Source organism: Coturnix japonica, chromosome 8 (genome assembly GCF_001577835.2).
Source record: "Coturnix japonica isolate 7356 chromosome 8, Coturnix japonica 2.1, whole genome shotgun sequence".
NCBI lineage: Eukaryota > Metazoa > Chordata > Aves > Galliformes > Phasianidae > Coturnix > Coturnix japonica.
Genome location: NC_029523.1, coordinates 1,905,864 through 1,931,553, shown reverse-complemented (window position 1 = coordinate 1,931,553; position 25,690 = coordinate 1,905,864). Strand labels below are relative to the sequence as shown.

At 37.5% G+C, this 25,690-nt stretch overlaps 1 long non-coding RNA gene across 1 annotated transcript in view; it reads right to left on the bottom strand.

Annotated features, from left to right (window-relative positions):
• Window positions 1–12,206: 12,206 nt before the first annotated feature.
• LOC107317182 overlaps window positions 12,207–25,690 on the bottom strand; it is a 61,135-nt gene continuing 47,651 nt past the window's right edge. Inside the window, exons 3-5 of the long non-coding RNA XR_001556766.2 lie at window positions 13,202–13,275; window positions 13,049–13,120; window positions 12,207–12,964 (exon numbers count right to left, since the gene is read on the bottom strand). This is a non-coding gene — a long non-coding RNA (uncharacterized LOC107317182). The remainder of the gene's footprint in view (window positions 12,965–13,048; window positions 13,121–13,201; window positions 13,276–25,690) is intronic.

Genomic DNA, 25,690 nt, shown 5'->3' with positions numbered 1-25,690 from the left:
CCTGGTCCAAAGTAAATATTTTAAATTAAAAATTATTTTATACTGGTTTAATAACTATTAAAATGTATGTTTTTTCTTTTGTAAGAAAGACATTCAGTGTTTTTACTTGAAAATACTGAAACAAATGGCCCAACTTCCTTTTTTTCGTCAGTGTTTTGGTTCAAGTTGATCATGCAACTTGACAGCAAATCACAAAAGGCTTGGTGTTCTGCAGAAACACCTCTGTGTAAAAACACTTATGACTTATTTTATTAAGGGGATGGAGAATGAAGATGGCTTGCGACAGTAAATGCTTAACTTGCTTACTGAATGCTGGATTTCACTCATTTGTTCATCAGGGCTGATCTGAGATGTGTAGTTGCTAAGTTTGTGAGTTTCTCTGAATGTCAGATCTGTCCGTATCAAATGATATAAAAATCAATCAGTCATACATCTTTAATTTTTGCTAATATTTCATTGGTGGAAATGGAGATTTCTACCAATATTCTCTTACAAAATGTACTGAGCTACCAAGTCACAGTCACTTCCTTATATTGTGTACAGCGGTGTTAGATTTGGAAGTATTCATTTTTTATCTCAAATAGAATTTTTGATGAGAAGAGTCACGTTCAATCTTTCAGATCAGCAGAAATAGCCACTGTAATTCTAATTCTGGAGTCTTTTTTGGTTAGATGAAGACGGTGGTATTCATGCATGCTGGTTCATGGAGCTATTTTGATCCCAGTCACAAGGCTTCACAGACTGATGCTGTGTCTTCTCCATTAACCTAGAGGATGATGTGTGTGGACATTTGGAAAGTTAGTGCTGTGTTTACTGTACTGAATTTTGTAAGGGACTCTGCAGATAGAGATGTAAAAGAGCCACACTATCACTGATTGTTTCAAACAGTGGTGAATACTGTGGTTTTGGCTGAATACCTTTTTGCCTTTCTAGATGGAAGCAGACCATAAGATTGCTGGAAGGCAGGAGTTGTTTTTTATGAACTCTAACAGCTGGGAGTGGGGCTCAGCTGGACAGTTGGACAGGACAGTTGGCTCAAGAAATGAAAATGGAGATGAAAAACATTAACTCCTCTGGAGAGCATCTTTTGCCACTTGCAAGAATTTAAGTGCTGTCACTGTGTTTTCATGTTTTTGCTGAGTTTTCACGTAGACAGTAATAGCATCATGACTTACGATGACACTGGATGAGTGACTTTGACATAGTGCATGAAGGGGCTGAAGAATGTATCCAGGTACTGCTACAACCTGCTGTCTAAAGCCTGTGGGGGTTTCACAGTACAATTTCTGAATGTGGTTAAACCTTTAGTGTATATAGTAACAAGACAAAGCAAAGAGGTGCAATTTGAAAACATCAGTAACATCTCAAAATATACTGATTTCTTAAAATAAAAGAAAAACTAAATCAGTAAGCAAAAAGTTTGCATGCAGCAGTGTAGGAAACCTTTCTGAGATGGGGTAATAACTGTGTGTGGACAGAGCTTTCTGAGCATGTTGGCAGTAATTGGGATGTTGTTCTTCAAAAAATCCACCCGGAAACAAAACATTTGAATAAATAATGAAATGTGTAAAGGTTATATCCAGAGTTTGGCTATAAAATGACTGGTTGTTATTTGCCAGGATTCACAGTGCATTTGAAACAGTATTTTCCCTCAAAACAACTAAATCCTTCAACTTGAAAAAGGTCTACAAAGAGGCGGAGACAACAGTTACACAAGCAAGCTCTAATTGTGTTTTTGATCCTTCTTAACAGTCAGTTTTCTTTGCAGTATCAGAAATAGAACTCATTTTTGGAATGATGTAGAAAATGTTATTTGTGCTGCATAACTAAATATTTTCTTTGGGGGGTAGAGAGCTATGCAGACTTGTTACCCTGTTTGTAAGGGTGTAAGTGCAGAGATAGGTATCAGCAGTTGGTGATAATGTGTAAAGCTTCACAGTGGTTTACAAAAAAGTGTCAAAGTTTGATATCTGGTTTTGTAAAACTTTCTGTGCAGAGACAAGCCCAGCTGGATGCAGTTAAAAAGAATAAACTTTTGCCTCTTACTTCTGCTTAATGGCTTGTTTTGTACTTCTGTCTTTTTTTAGTATTTCATTTTTCAAAGCCTTTCTACATTTTTCCTGACTGGAATTTGTCTACCAAGTGCTCTTCTTTCTGTGCTGTCAATCTTCCTGCAGTACTCTATGCCAGCTTCTTCTATCGTTACTACCTGAACTAATCCCCACTGTCATCCTTGTGTGTCAAGTCCCAGTCCTCAACATACACTATCAGCTCTGTGCTGTCTCAATACAAGACTATCTGGGTCCTAGCAACAATATCTCCAAACTTATACCATATTAACTGTCGCTTATTCCATTTTACTACTGGCATACAGTGAGAAACTGGGTCATATATTTTTGTCTACAAGATTTTCTTCACTTCTGTTATATTGCTGCTCAAGTAATTTGTCTCCTTTACTGCCAAGTATCCTGTGCTTACAGTGTCAATCATCTGTAAAACACTCAGATTTTTCTCTCAAAATTCTTCCAAAAAAAAAAAAAAAGCAGGAAATCTGTTCTTCCAAGCCAAGATGTACAAGTTGCAGCTTTGAGAAGGACAGATGATGACTAAAATGAAAACAATCTTTCCCACCTTTAAGAACTGTGAACAGACTGAGGGAAGTCACAGAAGTACAGGTCCTGGAGTTCAGTATTGGAATGAAGAGTCCGGAGTTTTTTCTAAGCTCTTGAATCATGAAAAGAGTAAGAGTCACCATGGATTTCTAAGGAGCAGTCTGTCTAATTAATTCCTTTACAGTGGTATTCCCTTGGATTTGTGCAAAGCAGAGAAGCAGTAGCTACTATCACAATGTTAGTAAGGTTCAAGGTAGTTACTAATAATTAATTGTCCAAATGGAATGCCCCTGAATGGTAGAATGTGTGGCTCTGTTATGCTGTCATCTTTCAACAACTTCAGTTAGAGTCTGCTCAAGCATTTTCTCTTGTTCCACAAATAACAGTTGCATCAGGAAGGGGATGGGGAGGACCTATGGAGATTGTAGAATGGTTTGGGTTGGAAGTGGCCTTTAAGATTTAGTTCCAACCCCCTGCTATAGGCAGGACACCTCCACATAGACCAGGTTTCTCAGAACCACATCCAGTTTGGCCTTGAGTACTTCCAGGCAGGGGGCATCTGAAAACTTGCTGGGTGGGTTAATGGGGAAGTTGTGGAAAGTATCTGAAAGTTTCTATTGCAGCCAGCATTCCTAAAGCATCATCTGAATTATTAAATCTAATATGTGGCATTTTCAGAAATGTGACTCCTTTGTATGTAGAGCCTAAAAAGGTGAAAACTGTCAGGGGTGTACTTTGGCATAGCACAAATAGGACGGGGAGGACTTGAGTGGACAAACAATGTAATGGAATTATAGCATGAGAAATTGAGGTGTTAGGATAGGCTTCCACAGATGTCTGTGTATGTTCAGCTCTAAGTTTTTAGGAAGAACCTGGGTGTCTTTCAGGCATAACTCACGTTTAGGTGCTACTGTGTTGGCCTAGGTGGGTAGACTTGATGCAACATCTCAAGTTCCCTTATTATTTCAAAATTCTTTATGCTGTTAAAAATATAGGTTAATGTAGAATTGTTTCAGCTGAAAACAGTTAAATACATTATATACGTGCAGAGTAAAGGAGAAAACTTTTATTAGCTCTTCTGTGGGTATGGTTTGTTTACTGGAGTGGATTAATTATCCCAAACTAATATTATTTGAGTAGTGTTTTTCTCATCCAAAGATAACACAAAAGAATCCTAAAGAATAGTAATGTAATAATTAAAGAGATAGTGTAAGAAGAATTGATACTAGTGGCTGTCTCAATAGGAGTGCATTTCACATCTGTTATTTATGATGTGAAGTGCCACTGGGGACAGATCCAGTAACTATGTACATAGTAATACCTTTAATTAGAGTAACTGAATAAATATTGCACACAGGCTTTGGGGATCTCATAAAAGTTTTACCCCCTGTTAAGGAGGAAATTGGTGCAGCTAGAGAATGATAATTCCAACAGGAACTGTAAACTGGGAAGATATCTCTTCTTGTGCACTGATTCTTGCCATACTTATAGATAGGCTTATGATTGTTCTGTGACCTTTCTGAAAATATATTCCTGTGAACCTACATATAAAAATTGCTAGTCAAACGACAAATGTCAGATGACCTTCTGCTACTGCTATGCATATACCAAGTGGGTTTTTTTCTTTGCTTTCTACATCTCATTCTTTTTGGTAAGCACTGCAGAGACCAGGTTATTGGAGCAGAAAATATCTTTACCTGAGCCTATGCTGCCTGACTTCAGGGCTGCACTGCCTGAGGTACAGAGCTGAAGCTTGGTGGTATGAAGGCTTTGAAACTGAAGCATAACAGTTTCTTTGTTTTTTCTGTTTTCCTTGCCATAATGAACACGTTCCTGGAGTGACAGAGTTCAGTGAATAGTTGCTTTACGTGGCTGCCCACTGCAACACCTGCTGGCAGCTGAGGGTAACACTGCTGCAGATACCTAACCATAGCGTGGAGTGGACACAGAAACCCTTTGTGCAGCCTCTTGCCTTATAATAGTCAGAAATACACGTGTGGTAGGTTGCATTTTCCTCTTTCTTGAAGCTAGTTTTTCCATGTATTTCAGCCAAAGCAATACTTGCTGATAAAGACTGATTTTTCCAGTCCAGAACTTCAGAAGGAGGCATGTAAAGTACCTTACTGTGGTCTGTAGGCACAGTGAGATCGACAGCATATTTTAATTATCTACAGCAGTTGATTGTGCCTTGCAGCTTGTCTAGTTTAATGCCAACATGTCAGGTTCTGAAACAAAAGACAAAATGATATTTTAATGTTGGATAGGCCTTTTCACATGGTTGTTGCAAATTAAGGGCTTCCACTCGAATATTGAATTTGGGCAAGGTGATAGGGGTGTTAAAGTGACAAAAAGAACAACAGAACCCAGCACCCCTAAGTCTCAGTATTGTTTGTAGGCAAAAGAAAGTACATATAAAATGGTGGAACCCTGGCAAGCTCTGCTGTGGAGCCACTTGCATGCCTTACAGACTATGGCTTTATTAAATCTGATTAAGTTCTTCCTGCGCCTCATTATGTGCATATCAGTTCATCACTATCATTCCTCAGATACGCAAAAATGAAAACCAAGTGATTCTTTAGAACATCCTTAAGTTTCTGAGCCTCTTTTAACCTTTTGCTTCCTTGAAGAACCATTTACCTACCGGCTTTTTTTCTTAACATTAATTTCGACACTGTGGACTTGAAGGAGGAAGAAAAAACACCTACAATGTTGTTTACAGTCTGAGTGTTGTAATTGGAAATGAAATGCATTTTAAGAAATATTCTTAGTCTTATTTTAACATTTAATATCTTTGTTTATCCACAATATGAAGTGAAAACCCGTCTCTCCATTTTGCTCTTTGTAAGCTTAATCTGAAGCAACGCTAGTGTCTATTTACACAAAACGTAGACCAAAATCTTAGTAAAAATAGAAGCTTAGCACTTGTTGCAGTATTTTATTATCTATTGTTTAATTTTAATAATAGTTGTGATGACTTTCTTGGTAAGATAAGTTATTTCGGTAATAAAAAAATCTACATGTATAAATGAAACTTGTAAATTAGGAAGAAGGGATGAAAAGTAGGTCAGTACTTCAGTCTGACTTTTAGGTACGTCTTAAAGATTTTCCTCTGCAGTGATTTGCTGATCCACTTATTCTTGATGTCGTAATCCTTAAATTTATAATCCTCAGTGATAGTTAATGATTGCCAATGTGTGTAATTTTTCTTCATGCAGTGTTTGTGGCATTGGTGATACACTTGGTCATGTGTTTGTAAATGGCTGTCTGTTTCAAAAATATTTAAAGTGTATCTAATTTAATTATCAAACAGCAAATACACTGTGTGCAGGAGTCAGTGACCTAGAATATTGCCTCTAAGCTTTTGAGCATGGCTGATAGTGCAGTGATGTAAAATGACATGAAAGCTGAAGACATAATTGCTCATTGCGGATCTTTTTTTTTCAGTAGCTAACATTCATCTGAAGATGAAAAGTGACAGCTATGTATTTTTGGCAATGTTTCCCTGTAGGAAAGGAACATGCAACCTACTTATTTTTGCTACTGTTAGGGCTGACTCAAAATCATAGTCATAAAAAGATTATTTGCTAACATTATGGACTGAACTGTTGTAGTCTCTATTTGACTGAGTAGAGCCCTAAATCAGCACCCTGTGTACATAGATGTACAAAATGAGCCGTTAGAGGTTTATCCACAAAATAACACAGGAGATACACTCAGGAGCAGATGCTGATTTAGAGTATCCACAATAAATTATAAAAAGAAAAGAAACCCACAAAACCAACAGGGTAGCATCCAAAATTCAGATGCTGCTTTTGAATATCTGGCTGCGCAAAACTCAGAAATGCCATCTGGTGACAGCTTTACCTTCTATGCAGATTCCATCAGACAGTGCCTGCGCTCATGTTCCCATTGCTTGCAAATTTACACTTGTAGCTGATGGAAATCATACATCTGTGAAAGCTTGGAAAGCAGCTAGCGAGCAACCTTTAAAAAGAGATGACAAAACGTAGCAGCCAACAATTTAGAAGTGAACATAAACCTTCTTTGTGCTTTTAAGCACATATTGCAATGTTATGTACTTGGAAGTTAAAGGCTCTGAGTTTCACTTCTACACTGTTGGCTGTTGTACCTTCTGACAAGAATAAAACTGTACGACCTGCTATCAGCCTAGCAACCTGCTGGTTTCTTTTATTCACAATGCAAAGTTTCTAACTATGTTGCTCAACAAATGAGGTGAGTCTGTTAAAACTGCAACTTGTTTGGAGAACAGTGAGTACCAGTGCCCTGTGGGCTTCGGTGTGACGAGCTACTAATGTAGCCTTATTGATTTGGGCATCCAACTCCCGCTTTGAGCTGGGACAGTGTTTATTTTCCTCATCTAAGTAGGGAAGAGCCACTAGTGCTAAATGCTAATGCAACTCAAAATCAGCTGCAAAAGTATGCACCTAGAGCCTAGCTAAAAATACCCTTGTGGCTACGCATGCCACAGGCTCAGATTATTAGCAGTAGATGTAGTAGCACTCCCCAGAATCTCAGTACAAGGTTTAAAGAAATGAGGTTTTCACACAGATAAGTCTCTCTAAGGAGAAAGAAAAACTAATGATTTTATTTCTTTTAAGATATGAAGTGTCTTAGCTACCTACCTGCATCCACAAAAATGTTGATAGGATGGGTGGTGTGGGGTCTAGTTGGAATAGCAATACAGAGGAAGCAGAGGAAGATTCAATATTTTCAGTATTATTTCTTTTAATTAAATCTTAAGAGTCAGTTTGTAGTTTTCGTTTGAACAGACCTGTGGTTTGCTTATCTTACTCTTGATGCACGTCTTCTGGTTCCAGAAGACACATCCAGACAGCAGTTAGAAGTCTTTGTTCATATACCTGCTGTGTCTGAAACTTTGCTGAAAATATATTGTCTCATGTAAAGGCTGATACAAGTCTGAAGTCAGAGCTTAGTTCTAGGCCAGAGAAAGGTGCCAGTAGGCACCCCTGAGAAGGTGGTTCAGGATATTGAGACAGGGAATAATCTGAAGGCTCAGGTGATTCTTTTTTTGTTGATTTTTTTTTTCCTTTGGCTTTTTTCCCCCTCATTTCAGTAAATGGTGTAGTTTTACCAGCTCTGTGTAGAAATAATGGAAACTCAAGTAGAAAGCGTAACATTAATAGAGGAAGGAAACAAACTGCCATTGCTTCTAGTATGTACACTTGTACGGCTGTGGGAGCCGTTGTCAGACAAAAATATGCTGTCAGTTCTTTGCCACCCACATATCTCAAGATTCATGAAGTGAAGGAGACTGTCATGTGGTGGCAAAGGCCAAATTATCATAATGTGGGTGTTAAGTTTCAGCCCCAAAATAATCTATTCATGTTGTGTTTTGAAGCTCTGTATTTGTATCTGCAAAACTGTAACCTGCAAGAATGGAGGAGTTAGGTGTTTGAGTGCTGTGTGTCCACGACCACCCACAGTCTGTGGGCAGAAATGCTCTTTCTGTAGGTGGGGGTGTGTTCTTTTCAAATATGTGTTCTTTTGTTTCCCTCCCTTCTTCCACAGAGTGGCATTTACCTCTGACTGCGTTTCTAGTGTAGGATGTGCAGGACCGTGCTACTTTTACATCTCTTGCATGTTGGTTTGCCAAACCCTCAGTCTGTATAAAGTGGTGTAATTCCACTGAAATCAAACGTATGCTGACTAAAACCAGCGGGGAACCTGAATTCACTAGTTAGCAAACCATGGTCCCTGTGAACATCTGGAGTTTTCTCCCAAAATTCTTTTGGAGATGTATGAATATCTTCCTGAAGAGGCTGCACATCACTTGTAGACAACAGCTGGCTACTGTCTTTGAAGCTCTGCTTCTCCCTGTTGTCTTCCACAATTACAACCTGAAGGTCTGTCTGAAAGTTCTTTCAGTTCTAGTATCTGTCTGGCTGTTTGGGCTTCTCTAGGCTGCAGGGCAGCTGAAGCAGTAATTTCATTTTTTTGTCAGGATATTAACCAGGGGCATATTGATACAGGATGATGAACTGTGTGGCATTTAAATGTAAATAGATCATCTTGAACTCTAGGCTTGTTATGGCTCATTATTTGGAGGCAAATACAGTAATTAGCACAGGGTGTACTTTATGTTAATTAGGAATGTTTTACACATCAGATGGTGATGTTGACTTTAGAGGGCAACCACCTGGACTCAGCTCCTGCTAGCTAAAATTAATACTTGTGTATCTTTTTTCTTTTTTTCTTCAGTGTTTCAAAAAGCCTATGATAAAATATTTTAACTATTTAATTACTAAATAGCATTTCCAGGCAATCAAATAGCTTAATAGCATGTGATTATTGGGATAGCTTGCCATTAACTGTAGGTGATATCACAGTTTAAATAGTGTCCATACACTATAGTTTATTTTGAGTGCAAATGCCCCTATCTTAATGGCCAAGGGAGCACTACTTTCTAGGTACCTTGCCTCTTTACCAGGCCTATTCTGGACTCTAGTAGTATACAGCTGTGGTATCTGGTTCGATTTGGACTTGTCTTTCATTGTCAAGACCTAGAGTGGCATTTCTAATAGAGAACAAGAAAAGCAAACAAAAACTCACTGTGCAATATGTTACGCTTTCAGGTCTCGTGATAACACATTTACAAACTTGATAGGTAATTCTTTGTTAGAACACTATATATATATACACACATATATATACACACATATATATACATATATATATACATATATACACACACACATTTTATATATAATATATATTTTATAATTATAATAATGTATATTATAAATATATATATTATAATATTATATATATATTAGGGCTAGCTTGGGTGCAACTTTATTACATGACACAAAACCATGAAAGGTCAGTATGTGTGTTGTGCGAGTTCTAGCTGCAGAGCTAGGGGATTCAGTTTGGATTTACTTGTCAAGTATAGACAAAATTTCTGTTGTAATTCATGGCTTTTGTGGATTGGAGCTCCTGCTCCTGGGTCTTTCCCTGTATTTTTTCAGATGTAAACCTATAAGGAGTCTCTATTTAATTCCTGTGTAATTATGACCACAATGCTGTAATCAACAAGTGTTGCAGAGATGATGTAATTGATCCTAAAAAAATGGCAAGTGTTGCATTTCAGGGGGATGAAATAACCTACTTCAAATTAGGAAAAACTTGTGGACACTAATATATCTGTGGAATAAAGTTAGATAAATTTAAATGTGTTAACCGTGTGGTACCATTACTAATGCTATTTTTGGCTGAAAATGATCAGCAGTTCCTTGTAAAACAGGGAGGCATCAGACTCTTTCAGCTTTGGCTGGGCTGTTTGGAACACAGTCTGCTTTTCTGGCACTTGTGCTGAAAGAGGAAACTCAGGAAGACTAATTTTTTTGTAGAGAATTTGAGAGAAAATGATACAAAGCTAAGTAGAAGAGAGAGGGGAAGATACAGATAATTTGGAGTGGATGATAACTCAAGAGGAAAAAGAAATAAATGTCATTTGATTTGGAAAAGGGGGTGATCAGCAAGAAGAAAAATATGGTTTTCATGTCAAAATGACACTTTCAGTGAAAGATTCATGTACAAGATCTATGTACTACTTCTAGTTCAGATACAGACTATTTCTGTATTTAACTTATACTGCATTTCTTTGCTTGATCATTTGTAAAGCAGGAAACATTAAGACAGTGTAATGTTTTTATTTTGCTGTGGTCCTGAGTCACCCATGGTTTCCATAGGTATTTATTGTGTTGTAGTTTGAAAGGTAAGATCGTCTTTATGTGTTTGGTAAACAGGAGTTAGACTTGATGCTGAAGCTGTTGGATTAGATGCTTTCCCCCATTTTGCTCCAGAAGCTGGGAAAAATAGAACAGTTTCTGGAGGAAATGAAAACCTCAGTGACTGCAAACTTAACAGCAACCACTCGGTACCACCTCTTCTGTTTCATGCATTATGGACAGTGGGAATCTGTGATTGGTCTCTTATGTATGGGAAGTATGTTCCTTCTCCTCCTTGGCTGCTTTAAACTAGTGCTCCTATTATGTCAAGGTCCATTGCGTTTGCTGTAACTTTGATATGCTTGACCTAAAAATTTTGCTGCAAGTGAATTATTTACAGTGACACTGAGGAGCAATTTTCTAGAAGGTCTCTATAGCCTGCAGATATTGTATTGAGTCTGGATGTATTACATTAACAAAAAAACCCCAAGAACCCTGAAAATGACCAAGGAACTTCCCACAATATTTCACAGCTACTGTTCCTGAATGGGGATCGCTTTTGCCTCATTATGTAAAGGAAGTGTGTGAAAAGCAGTGTTTCTTGTCAGGTCTGGTATTGCTTTGCCAATGAGCATCCTGTAAATTCATAGAGTTATTATCAAGTTGTATGAAATATTGTATATTTGTACACTGAGATTCTTAATTTTGATATGAAAACATGATTAAAATCACTGACACAATTTAAACAAGGCAACGTTACTATTGTAGATATCTTTTAACAGGTAAAACATCTATGCATTTAGAGAGTACCATCAACCGCCCCCCCAACCCTGTAACTAACCTTCTGTGTCTTGCACTGGATCCTGTGTTCCTACAACAATTGTACTGTTCAACTATTATCAATTACAGTATGGTTTATTTTTGTATTTTCTTCTTTTGTTGTGCTTGAAGGCATTTACATGCCAGGATGCTGTCAAATTCCACAAACTTCAGTAATGACTTCAGAGTTCATAAATGCGGAACACAACTATAAGTTGCATTAGTAAAATTAATAAATGCAGAAAAAAGACAAGAATAAAGTAGCTGCAACTGAATTTCAAAGGTGTCCTTCTAGATAGAATATTTAACTTGCTTTTAATACAATACGTATATATTATTTGATTGTTATTCAAGTTCTCATGGCTGTATAGAATGAATGAACTTTAAGATAGAACCCAGGGTTCTCTACGCAGTGTTGTTGAGAAGTCATGCATCTATAGCCACCCCTCCTATTTGTACTTAACTGCTGCCCCTGACCACCATAGACTCTGTGGATACTTTGTTGCTAAGTACCAGAATGAAAAAATACATATTTAAATAGTGTCTTAATTCCAGGATTTGCTTTAACTAATCAGTGTGCCTCTCTTTGAATAACTGAGTTTTCTAATAAAAATGTAATCTTGCATGTGATTGGGGACTGATCCCTTTCATTATTTAAATAGTTACCATTTAGCTAGGCTGTTAGTATACTGTTGGCAAAGCAGGTACAGATGTTTCCTCTCATGATAGCCCTGATGGTTGTATCCAGTTCCAGTGCTGTGTGGTGAAAACTGCATACAACATGCAGTTCTCTAGCTCACTGTCCTTGCTTAACTATGATGCTGAGCTTACTGTGTTAATAAACAACCTGAAGTATTGTTAATAGACCTCAGCTTTTATAAGGAGAAACTAGGAACATTGTTATGACCTAAATGTTAGAAGCAATTCTACTGCAGAATATTGAAATGGCACTGTGTGAAGGCTTGTACTTACCTTGGATGACTTCTGACGGGTAGAAATGTAGTTTGGTCTCTGTTTTTCCAACTGAGTTTAAAAAGGTTATAAGATAATAAGGACAGAGCAGTGAGCTTTTATTACACTTTTATTTTTTCATCAGTGATAGCAATACTGAGTGTGACACAAGTACCCAAAGTTTAGAGTAATTTTACAATTTAACTACCGTTTGATAATAACCAGGTATACATCTATTATCTGACTGCTAGAAAAGGCAAACGTAGTAATTCTTGCTGTCTGATACCATTTATTGAGGTGTGCAAGATCATTTTTATGTAAAACTACTGAATTCTTTGATGTACTTTGTCCATATCTCTGAATTCTGGCTCTTGTTTCTGTTTTTGTCTCAGCAAGTACAGAGAAGGCTTCTGTAAACTATCTAGGTAAGATTTACATACCCTTTCCTCATGCTCAGTTCTGAGGAATACATAAATACACAGTTCTCTCTGTTACTACTTGTTTCCACATACATACTGAACAAGCATTATTTTGGTATAAGTGATGCTGAACCCTGTGAGGGGTGATATTCCATAAATATGCTTAAAAACAAACAAGTGAAAATTGAATATCCTCAACTATTTTTTACCCAGAAAAATGTAGCCTATAAGAAATGTCTGCTGCTCACTATTCCTTTCAGAGCTGATGTTCCTCCCAGTTGCACCTGTAAAATGTGGGGCCACAGTTGCATTCATTGTTCAGTGAGCTTGTCCACATAGTTAAACCCACCGACAGCAATGAATGTTGATTGTGACCTTTTTTTTGTAAAGCATGGCAGAGTAGGGGAGAAACCTCATGTGCTGGTTAGGTTTCTATCTTCGGTGTGAAGGCCTGAAAGCATGAAGTAAGGAGGAGGATGGTTAGCTGGAGGGTACAATCAACGGTCGATGGTTTTCACTTAAATTCCAAACTCACCGACAGCGTTGAATGTTCACTGAAGCAACCACTACAACAGAACTCCATTGACTTGACAGCATCCTTAAATTTCTGAAAGGAGGGGGGAAAATCAAAGTTGACATGATTATTTTCATCATGCAGATGATGTAATTTCAGTCATTGTTCTCTTACCAGTACCAGTACCCTTCTCTTCTTATTCAGTTTCCTTCTTCGTGCATGGAGTTGGCAGCTTCCCAAATGTCTTTCTATGAAAAGAAAAGGTATTAGGTATTTCATTTATTCAAGCCTCGACTATGTAGTTGTTCATTCAGACAGAGTTAGATTGGTTAATGTCCACATTATTACAAAACAGAACTTCATAGCAAACTGAAACATAAGGTTTTACCTGTGTATTACCAGATCCTGCCGAGCGTACTGTGAATCAGTGTTACAGTTTATACTTCACCCAATAGAGTAAAATCTGCCAATATTCACCTCTTGATGAGTTTACATCAAGGTTTGTTGGCCTAAATTTCTTTTCATGGTGTGGCTACACCCTGTTTATATCCAGAACTTGATCACTACAAATTAAAGTGTATAACAATTTCCACAGTAGCACAAGATTTTTTTCCCCCAGCATCTGGACTTTCCAACTAAGTTTTCCTCATACTTTTAACACTATGTATACACAGATAATTTTACACACACACTATGTATAGGGTTACCGTTTTAAAGTTTTACTGGAAGAATTGCTGAGGCTGTAGCAGAAGGCACAAAATGGTAACGCAGGAGTTTTACCTTACTTGTGCTTGTTAGCAGTTCTCCTGCAGAAGGTTGTTCTCTTGCAGCTTTGTTGGCCCGAGTTCCTTTAGTTAGGTCTGCTCTTAGTCTGCTGCGCTGAAACTGTGACTGATTCATTGGCTTCTAGGAGCTGCTACTTGTTAAATCTTTTACCAGAGGACAAGCTGGTCTTGTACTTTCTTACTGCTTTCTACACTTAACAAAGAACATTTTATAAAGATTTCTCTTTAATTTTGTTTATAGTACCATAAGGGCAGGTAGCACCAAAAGACATAAGGTCATAAATATGTCACCTGCATATATTTTTCTTGTTTAAACAAATGTTGTGTCAAGAACAATGTATCTGTTTCAGCAAATTGCTCTTCTTCTACAGATAACTGTATTTCCATCAAATATATCTAGAGAACAGTAGCTTTGATACATCCTGCTGGAGAAGTACAGAGGAATGGAATGTACAGGATTTCTCCTTTGTGGTGGATTTTTGTTGTTGTTGTTTTTTGTTTAGGAATTCCACTGTGATGGTGACTATCTGTGAGTTCTGGTTCCAAGCTACTGTGGCAGAGATGCCCTCTCCCACCTTTTCTTTGGGTACTGATTCAGTTTAACTCCATAGACGTAGGGGCAGGAAGTTCTTTACACCAGCACAAGCTATGAGAGCATAAAGCTCTTCAACTGAATAGTCTTTTGCTCCTCTGCATTCAACATTGCTCTAGAAAAAGTATATAGGGTCACTTGTGTTTCACATATTCCCTGTTATGAGCTTTCTTTCTTTATTCTGTTTCTTTCAGTACTTATTCCTATGGTCTTATTCCCTGCTTCCCTCTGTCACATCGTATTTTAATATGATGTCTGGCCCAGACTGATACCTGGCAGTTAGGATGGGGTGTAAGGGAAAGAGAGGAGCTGTGTAGAGCTCATGGCTGGAAGGATTGCACCTTAAAAGGAATTGCTTTAACGGGCTATTATTATTCCCCCCAACCCGTAATGGGAAAACCTCAGTATTTCCTTGGTTACCAAGCCACTGTTGAAGTGGGCTGAAACTTGTAAGTATAAAAACACAAAAAAGTACTCCTGAGCTCCAGCCATCATTCATGATGTGTGCAGGTTATGCAGGGTAAAAATGCTTTCATCTTCACTCATCTGGTTTTAATTTTAATTTTTTTTTTCTAAATCCCTTACTGGGCTTAGCTAGCTATTACAAATGCCAGCTTTATTTTAAGTTTTATTTCAGATCTACAGGCTTATGTGAACATTCAGATTGGATGTATGGTTTTTTTATTTAAGGTTAGTAGGTCATAAATAAACCAAAGCACTTTCCTTGCTGTGAGCAATAGGGTCATGGTGTACATGAAATATCGCTTTAAAAAAAATAGGAACCTAACGTGAATTGACAGAGGTACACGAGGAAGTAGTTCGTTGTGTTGCTGTAAAGGCCATAGGGATTTGGACTGCGAGAGCTGCCTGTTTTAGGAATAGATTAGATATCCTGTCTGATGACCTGTACTTAATTTAAGTGACTGCCTTTGCCAGCCCTTCCAGAGGGCAACTGTGTGAAGTAGAGCATCTCATCTTCAGTCCTTTTTCTTCCTCTTGATGGCCTGACCTAAATTGGAGATACGGGTGTTGTGCAAACAACAATTACTTCAGTTGCTACGTGAGCTGCATCTTCAGTTCTAATTAGTTCACTTTTCCATTTTGGCCTCACTATCCTGAATCAAAAGACAAATATTCATTATACCAGTCAATAATGGTAACGAGACTTTGTTATGCAATATCTTCATGTTTAACAGCTGCTCTATGTAAATCAATTTATTATTTAGCTCCCTCTCCCTACTTAGATGCCTTGAGCTATGAAGTACTGCTCTGTCTTGCTCATTGCTCCACCTCTTCCTTTCTTGTTTCTCCCACCCTCACATTAACTTCTTGCTGAAATAGGGCTCCAACAGCTGTTTTGTTATTTTTATCAATTTTACTCCGTCTCCAGCAGTGCAGTTCCTTAGGAACAAATATTCAGTTGAACAAACAAATCTGTTTGGGGGTTTTCTTGCAATTCTACATGATGAGATCAGTCTTTTTTTAAACTTACTCAGACATTCTACATGGTCTATAGCATAGTGGTTTGTTTTGTTTTTCCTTTGCAAGCATTGAATTACTACTGGAAGGTGGAGCTGAGACTTTTTCTGTTGGCAAATAGTCACATTTAAAAATAAAAAAATAAAAGACAACTGGAAATTAAGGTTAATACTTGTTTTACAAAGCTATCTCATGGATATCATTCTTGGCTACTTCTACTTGCCCTTTCCCACAGCCTGTCAACAGGCTTCCAGTCATACACTTGGGGACAGGATGTAATGTAACGCGTGGATGTATTTTTAATTGTCACTGAAGTGAGTTCCAATGCAAGTGCCCAAAAATAACTCTAATGCACATGGGATCAGACTCTCAGTTAATGTAAACTGGTGCAAGTCCATTGAAATAATTGGTATCTGCCTTTCCACCAGCTGGCACTGGGATGCTCCTCCAGAAAAAAAAAAAATAATGAACTAGAATGATCACTCATCAGTTTTTATCATATTTTCCTTATTCCCCCCCTCGTTTATCTTAAGCTATTTTTAGTTGCTGAATGTTCATGTTGAATCTACATTTTACCTGCAGTAAATTAACAGCAATACTAAATCTCACTGTGTATTGACAGTGCCATGCTTCCATCAAGCGGAGGAATTAAATCCAGCTGACTTTTATTATTAGACATTCAATTTTTTTGTGGATGTCTGAATTATACGCTGGAAGTAAAGACTCTGTACAGCCATCAAAAGGAAGGTCTTTACCTGACAAAATGAAAAGTGTTCATTTCTTCTTTGATCTTAAAAATTGCAAGAGGAGGACCCAATAACCTTTACTGTAATATAAGACTCTAATTGCATTAGACAAACACTAACTGCAGTTGTTTCTGCACTTGACTGAAGTATGGCTCCTAATTATTTCTGCAGTAATGCTAAAGGCCAGTGTTTTTCAGCTAGATGATCAAATGTTTTGTATTGCTGTCAGCCTATGGAAACATGGTTACACTGTTGTGAACCTCTGGGAAAAATATAAGATGTTTCAGTGAGTATTTACTGGAGAATAGTCTCTCCTGGAGAAGAGTAGCAGCTGTATAATGTTTCAAAGTACTCATGCTTGCCACCCCAGTCAGGAGAGAATACTGCAAATGCACGTGATGGTATGGAGAAATCTGAAGTTATGCAGAATTAGCTGTGTTCTTGACTAATGGAAAGGAAGAGGAAAGTAGAATGGCACGCAGGAAATGCTTTTTTGGAGGTGAAAAAGTAATATTGTGGCTGTTCTTAAACCAAATCGAAACTTCTGTGATATCCATACATGTCACAGTGTAATGTGCAGTCTGTTGGGTTCTCCTGTATTTCTGCTGGCCCAGGAACCAGTACATCACCAAGCCTGCAAGCTCAAGTGCTTGTAGCCTCTAACTAGGTTTGTTAACAAGCCTGTTTTCCATAAACTGAGCATTTGAAGTAAAACCTGTCAAGTAACATGATGTGTTCACAGGGCAGTTTGAGGTAGGATCCTCATTAGCCAGGTTAGTTTAGGAACAGAGTAAATGTGAAGAATACTAATTATATTTGGTCAAATACTCAACTGTACTTCCAAAAATAATGTTTTTAGGGCTTGAATGTATGCTTTGCTCACCCAAATTTTACCTGCTTACTGTTTCATCAAATTAAAAACCCTTCCAAATCAAAAATTAATGTGAAAATACACAATGCAGTATGGTTTTGGTTGGTTTTGCTTGCTGCATTAAAATTATAACACTGTGAAAATTTATTGCTATTTGTATTAATGAGATCACAGTTGCATTATGTTCTAAATGTACTTTTACATTTGAGCAATTGAACCAGACTCTGCAATTTGAATATTACTTCATGTTAGTCTTGTTTGAAATTGTGTTTTTTCAACATGGGGTATTGCTGTGCTGGACCTATTGGCTTTGTTTTATATCTGAAGCCAAGAAATTGGTTTATATGTTCTAATACTGTATGCGGTTTTCCAGTCCTTTTGGACAGCAGTTCTCCATTTTTTTGTTACTGGGACATGTTACTATTTACGGAAGCTATACACATATTTCTAGGTTCATAAATCATATGCTAACATGTGTTCTTTAGATCAGTAGATGGAGATTTTTAACTGCTTTTTAAATTAACATGTGAAGCAATGCTCACCTATCGACATTGTGCTTAAATTTTGATATTTTAGAAAATAACTCTGTAATGTAGCTTTGGATTTTTTGGATCTTGCAAACAGTCTGGCATGGAGTTCTGAGTGGCCTGTACTCAAGAATGTCTAATAGAAGTTGTAGAGTAGATGGGGTAAATATTACAAGCAACATGATCAACTTGGCTAAAACACAAGAGGTTCTGTTAGTAAAACTCTGTACTACATGCTGCTTTTGAAGGGAATTTTTTACCCTCCCCCTGCTTAAACAGGAGCCCTTCTCTTATTTGTTGAATTTGAATTTTGTGTAGAGGCCGACATTTTTTAGCACTGTATTTTTCCCATGTGATCCTACAGATAACATTTGAAATCCAGTGACTGTGAAGCTGTGTTCTGAAAACATGTGGTATGTACGGAAATGAAAGACTATGTGCAAGTTAAAATGTAAGACGTGGGAAAGAAAATTGCATATGATAGGATGTGTGCTGGATGCAGAGTTTAAAAAAGAAAAAAAAAAAAGCTTCACTTTCTTATTTTGTAATCTCAATATTTATATTTTTGCATGAGGATTTTTACAGCTGTAAGTACAAAAATTTTCAGTATCAATTTAGTTCAGCCCTTATTAGAATCCTAGAATCATGGAATTGCTCAGGTTGAAAAAGACCTTAAAGATCATCAGTCCAACTGCAACCTAACCATACTCTAACAACCCTCTGCTAAATCACATCCCTGAGCATCATGTTCCTTATTTCAAGGAAGGATCTAGTTGTAGGTAGCTAATCTGTGATTGGCTGCTTTTCACCATCTGCTCCATTATACTTCCTTCTTGGGAAGGGAGACTTGGTAATTTGACATTGAGATAATAAGCATCAGCAATGGCAACTGAGTTTTCATAGGATGAAAATCTGTCTAAAAACAGGAGAATATTATGTATTTCTAAAAGGTATTGCTTTAAGTCCTATCATAAGTTGCCTTGGTCTTTGCCTGCTCCTCATGATTTTTAAAGGAAGAGGGAAAAATCAAGACCAAACCTTTATGAAAATGGCAGCAGCAAAAAAAGGAAAACATGCTTCAGAGCAGATGATGTGATTCACATCTTAAATTTTCTGTGCAGTATTATCTTTTAGGTTCTTATGGTGATTATGGCATACATATACTCAGGAAAAACATGACTGAGGCTTTTAAAACAGTTCTAGTATTTGTGCTTTTAAAATTGAAAAATCTCATTGGAGTTTTCATTTTCTTTGGAGGTGGGTGCTGCTGTTGTGAGTGTTAGCTTTGGGATTCTCCATATGCCTGTACTTAATGCAGCCAGAACAGAGCGCAGTTACAACTAGCTTTAAATGTCCCATCCCCCTCTTTTTTTGAGTCACTATAGGAATGGACTGTCAGAATTACCGAATTCAAATAATTATGGTCCTGCTGCACAAAGTTTCTTTTGATCAAGAGCAAGTCATTTAAACCCTAACATTTAGTGGGTAATACTTGGAGCCTCATAAAAGCGTAGTGATGGCTGATATCTCATAGTGCTTTGAACATGTGAAGTGCTATATAAACAATATAGGGCTATTGCACACAGTTCAAGCTATTAGCATTTGAGGCACACTGCCCCAGGCCCTCAGAGAGGGAGTTGTGTCCTCACTGCTAGAGAGGCACCTTATTAGGTTCTGTGTCTCTGCTTTGTTTAAATATCAAGAACTTCTTGCATAGCAAGATATGGAAAATAGGTAAATGTGCACATTTTCAAATGTGCATATCGCACTGTACTAGCAAAGGCAGAGGGCATTAAGTCAAAACAGTTATTCTGTAAATGTAAGGATGGTAAATTGCTGCCTGATGACAGTGTCTGCTTTGCTGTAATTGTTTTGGCATTTTTGTGGGATTTTTCCTTAGCAAAATTTCTATATGCCAAAATATTTATTGCTGATGAACTCAGTATTTTCCACATAAGCTTTAAAATTAGGTTGCGCTTCAAATTCATCCTTAAAAATACCAGCGTGCTTCACAAAGGTTAAACCACAAATTCAATACTATGGTGAAAACTTCATGGGTGTTTGTGTATAAATGCTGATGAAATAATACTCTTAAGCCATGAATTTAAGTTAAGAAAATAGAGAGGCATTTGCTAAACAGGCAACATAGTGTCCATCTATGAGTAGGACATACTGCTCAGTTTGGAACAAAGTTTTCTAAGGACTGTTGGAATTGCTGGTTTTGCTTTGTTTTGAATCTCCATTGCGTGTTCTGTGTGCTTTGATAAATAAAGCCTGCTGTTGGGGATGCAAAAGACATGCCTGTCTTGCAGTCACTTCAGCGTGCATCCTGGGGCAGTAGGAAGACTTATGGCTATCTTCAGGGAGAAGAGGAAATGCCTTGAAGTCTTTTTATGCAAGTCATTGCTGCGGTTAAAAAGAGCAAAACAGTTTCTGGGCCATAGTTAGCGCAATGTGCTTTTTGCCTTCTGGAAGTGCAACATCAGATACACTTCTTTCGAAGTGCTTTTCTGCTTTTTTTTTGTTGTTATTTTTACAGACTTGAGCTTAAGCTTTTAGGCATGTTAAATGATGTAAACAAGCTTTGGATTTTTGTTACACAAGTTATGGATTTGTGTTGCTATTATCTAGGAAAAACCATTCAAAACAAACAAGCTATTGGCTAAACCCTACAAAGCTCTGAATACAGCATAAGCTCAGACTTGGAAGGACTGGGCATGCAGCTGAAATGCTTAGTGTAGCAAAAACCATTGCAGTACAATTACTTGCACTAGATCCAATGATTTACAGCATGGGTGAGACATAATCCTACATGTACACGAAGTTAATGTCTCGCTCATTTACTATTGTTTTCCTATATATAACAGCCAACACAAAAAACACTTGTTTTCTGCTCTGGCCATTATGTTTTAAGTACTGTCTAAACAAAGCCCACAAGAAAAAGTTATAGGATTGCAGGAACTTTTATAAAAGCTGTATCTTTTTTGTTGAAAATTGGTACACTTGTAGTAGTAGTAGCCCTTTGAAAAGCACTTTGTGCTCCAGTGACCACTTTAAACTATCTATTGACAAAATTAACCTGGACTCTTAATTTATTTTTCCAACAGAAAGTGTGAGTTGAAAGTGGTCATTGGCCCAAAAACCTATGGCGAGAGCAGAGATGATTTTGTTAGGAATGAAGAGTGATGTTTCATCTCTTATCTGTCCTTCGCTCCTTTTTTCCTGCTAATTTCTCATATTGTCTTTGCTTTCTCCCCTTTCCCAGACTCCCAGGAAATGCACTTTCCTGAAGTTCCCCTCTTCCAGACCCACAGCAGTGAGGTTTCCCTTTTTGTAGCTATTTGCTGCAGGAAAGGAAAGTAAGCTGGGAGGAGAGGGAGGAAAAAAAGCCAAGTTTTGGGACCTTGACTGAAGCTGATTCATTAATCCAAATTTTGTCTCTTAAATCAGATGAACTAGAGATGACCTGGAAGACTGGCAATGCAGTAAATGACAGAATCAGATGAGGGAAGATATGTATAGCCAAAGGATGTGGGGATTATTAAAACATTCCCTTTGCTTCACATGTGCTTGTGTGTGCTTTAAAAATTCATGTCAACATGCAACACAAGCAGCAGAATGTGATGGGAGAAAAGAGGATTTTCTCTTTCTTTGGGAGATCTAAAGCGATCAGATGGGTTTCCACACAACTGAGTCTTGCTTTTTTTTTTCAGTTCTGAGTATATTTAAATATCTAGGCTGTACTCATTAGTAGTATGTCAAAGAGATTCCAGTACATCAAGCACCTTTACTGAGAGCATCAGTTTTAGAGAACAGCCTCTGTAACCACTAACAATAATAATAAAACCATAATCTATACAACCATAGGTAATGCTGGCTGTTATGGGAGACTGGGGGGGGGGGCTCTGTTATTCATGATCTTTTGTTTTTGTTTGTTGTTTGGTTTGGTGTTTTGTTTCTTTATACATCCTTACCTCATGGTATTTCTAAAAGCTTTCTAATGGCAACTGGGGAGTCTGATGCAGATTACTATGTAGTATAAGGCTGTTCTATTTGTGTTTTTCTTTGGAAAACTCAGGATGAAATTCCATCCAGTGGGAGGGCTCCATTGCTTAAATCCTGTGTAAACTCTGTCTGAACACCTAATGCAGAGACGTTAAGCTGGCTTTTAGCAGATAGGGTGAGTTTCATTCTTAGTGAATGACCCAGGTGCTAAAAAGCTATGGCTGAAAGTGGTAGGTTAAAAGCACAAGTGAGCTAGGTACATAAATATTACATGGCTACATCTTTAATGGGTTCCTGTCGTAGACATGCTTTGTTTAAAGATTTCCATAACCCTGCTGATTTATTGCGTCTTCTCTAGAAGTATGCTGTTAGCAGGAAACTCTGTTGAAGCACTTTCAATCATGTTGGAGGATCATTATACTTTCACTTGAATAACTAATTAGTTGCAAGAAATTAACCACTGCTGTTTAGCACAAAAACACTTCCAACAAGGACTTTCATTTTTGTTAGGGAAAATGACCTTAGGCGCTTGAGAAGGGGGTGGAAAGGAGAAATAATGATCCGGCTGTCTTTTAATATAGCTTTTGTTTTCAATTCGACCTGACAACAAGCAGGCAGCATAACATGGTGCCTTATTCAGGCAGCTTAGACTTGGGGCGAGCACATTTTAATCTTGCCTGTCACATGAATCTCAAGGCTGACCTCATCCCATTGATTGAAGCTGGTTTAAGGTTCCACATACCATCCCTTAGGGCTATTGTAAGAGAGGATATAAGACTGACGAAGAAATGAATTACTGAATGGGATGAAAGAATATAATATGACCAAAGAAAGCAAATAACCAGTCTGTTCATGTCAGCAGATCTCATTTATCTTGTGAAATGTGGATCATGCTTAACTGTCATATGAAGGTTTAGACTGTATCTTGCATAAGAGTTTAGTATTATTGTCATGTGCAGTTTGCTATCCACAGCATCACTAATGTAAGATATAGTGAAAGAAGGAATGAGAACTAACAGTACTTAAGATACTTAGTGATTTCTTCCACTTCTGGGGCACAGACTGCAAGGAAATTTAGGAAAAATGGTTCTGAGATCTATTTTCTTTTGAAATGTATGAAAACATTTCAAGAGAATAAATAACTTGATCATGATTTTTTTTTTTCCCTTCTAGAGCTTGCATTTCATTTGAACTATTTTAGAAAGACATAAATACACAAAAATTTGTAAACTATAGAATACAAACTGAAATTGTGCTAGCTCTGTCAGTTCTGTTCTTTCACTCTTCTCCTGTGCAGAGGCAGTAAATGTCTCAAATATTTGGAGAGGGAAGTATCCTCCAGTAATGTAAGGGCCAAGGTGAGCGGAAGCTTATTGGTCTTTCTTGCTCTCCTTTATGTACCTATGCTCGCAACATGAAAGAATTGTCTTCAGTATGTGTGCCTGAGATTATACAGAAATGCTGGCAGTTATTTAGTGTAAAAGGAGTCAGTGGGCTACTGCAGTTGTGTCAGACTCCTGCTAAATTAAAATAATGGGTAGCACTACCACATTCCTGTAATAGCTTTGTCACTTTTTCCCTCTCCTGTTCTATTCTTCCTTCCAGTGCTTACTCTCAAACACCATATCCTGCATGGTGTACCTGAATGTTAGGAACAGAATCTCATTAAGGTGTTTACAGTTACATTGGATTACCTACATAATATAAGTCTTCTGAAAATATTTATGTAAACCACTTCTTGTTGGGTGTGTGAATTTTTCTCTTTTTTTCCTCCCTCTTAGATGAGATATGGATTTTATCAGCACATGGTAATAGTAGAAACAGGAAAATTATGGCTGAGCTTTTTGTGTGGGAAGGTCTGCATATGTGCATATCAGGGAAACTTAAGTTCACGTGGAAGAAAACAACAGAGCTGCTCTCTAAAAAAAGGACGTAAGCAGTGCCATCACATCCTCAATCAAACTCATGACAGCAATTTGTTTTTGAGAAATAATGGATCAAACAATTTCAGGTTGGTTGCCCCTAAAGCACATCAGCTGAAACATAGGTGGCCAAGTGCTTGTGTGTGTTTGTAGACATACAAGCTGCTTTGCTTCTGAGAAAGAGAAGGGCTTAGTGAAAGCACTTCGACTAACAGTTGCTGTCTTGAGCAGTTTCAAACTCCAATTTTGACTTCTTCCTCTTGTTCAGTTTGGGATCTTGAAACTCATTTCCCTTTGGGTTCCCTTATCCATGCCACGTGCACTGTTCAGGCATAAACTGTCCCTGCGTGGTAAAAATATATGGTCCTTTGTAGCCTTGTAATAATTAAAAGAGGTAGAGAATAAGTAGTCTAGAAAGAACTAAATATCTAGCAAACATGACAAAGGAAAACCTTTAAACAGAGTTAAAACAAATAGGCAGCTATGCCTCCCTAGCATTCAACTTCAGTTACTGGATGACATCACAAAATGAGAAAGCTGATAATGAATGAAACCACAGCAGAACAACAATAGGCCAAAATGAGGCTGTACAGACTGAGTATTCCATGTCAGTATCTTGAGGTATATGCAGAGAAATAATCCACTTCAAGTAATATAGGAACAGCCATTACAGTTAATTTTCATTTGTTCCATTAGGAAACTTGTTTGTATTAGTTTTGAGTAAAAATATCAGTCTCTGTAGTTGTGCATACACATGACTGTAAAGATGAAGTAAATGAGAAAAGTGAGTTGGGTTGGTCACATGTATGAGAAACCTCACCTAGGTTGGGCCTATGCTGCTGGATTAGTTCTAAAAGTGCATTTCAGGTGCTTGGTTATGTCAGATAAATGGGATGAATTTCACTGCATGGATTAAAAAAATTTCAATTGCGGAAAATGTGTTTCTGGTGCACCATTTGATATGGTCCAGTATGCCGCATTTTTTTCTTTTACAGGCCTCTTCCCTTTTAAGGACATCAACCAATTTGGTTTGTCTCCTTTCATGGTTTCTCAAAGTGCAAGTCTGTAAACACATCTTTGTGTGTGCATAAATATATTTCTGCCAAATTTTAGAGTGCAAGAGTGATCAGTGCGTGCACCTCGTCACTTAGTGCCATTCTGAGTTTTGGCAACTAAATAAGATGGCTTTTCTCAAATGATCAGCAGATTTCCACATAGACTTGGTGGGTGATTAGTTGTGGTTTCTGTAGTTCAACATTCCGAAATATAGTGAAAGGCTATAAATGTGCTATCATTATGATTATAAAGACATGCTAGAGCTTTACAGTTCTGAGAGAAAATAGGGATAATTCCACTGATTTTAAAAAAAAAAAAAAAAAGATATCTGTACTTAGCAGGTTATGCTGTCTTGTGAAAATTAAGAACTGTCAGTTTACATTGCATTATGATTTTCTCGTGCCTAAAAAAATGTGATATATATATTTTATGAAGGTTTTTTCCACAGATGTGTAGTCAGAAGATGAACTATGCCCTTTGTCTGCATTCTCTTAGCTTTGGCACTCTGCCCAGTATTTCCACCCAGCCCCCACAATTTTCTATAGATATATATGTATTTTATATAGAGATGAAAGTCAGTTGGGGGTTTAGGTCCTAGTCATTCTCATCCATTTTTTTTGTGCTCATTTTGAGCCTATGTATAATGCTGATATTAACGATTCAATCAGCATCTTTGAAAA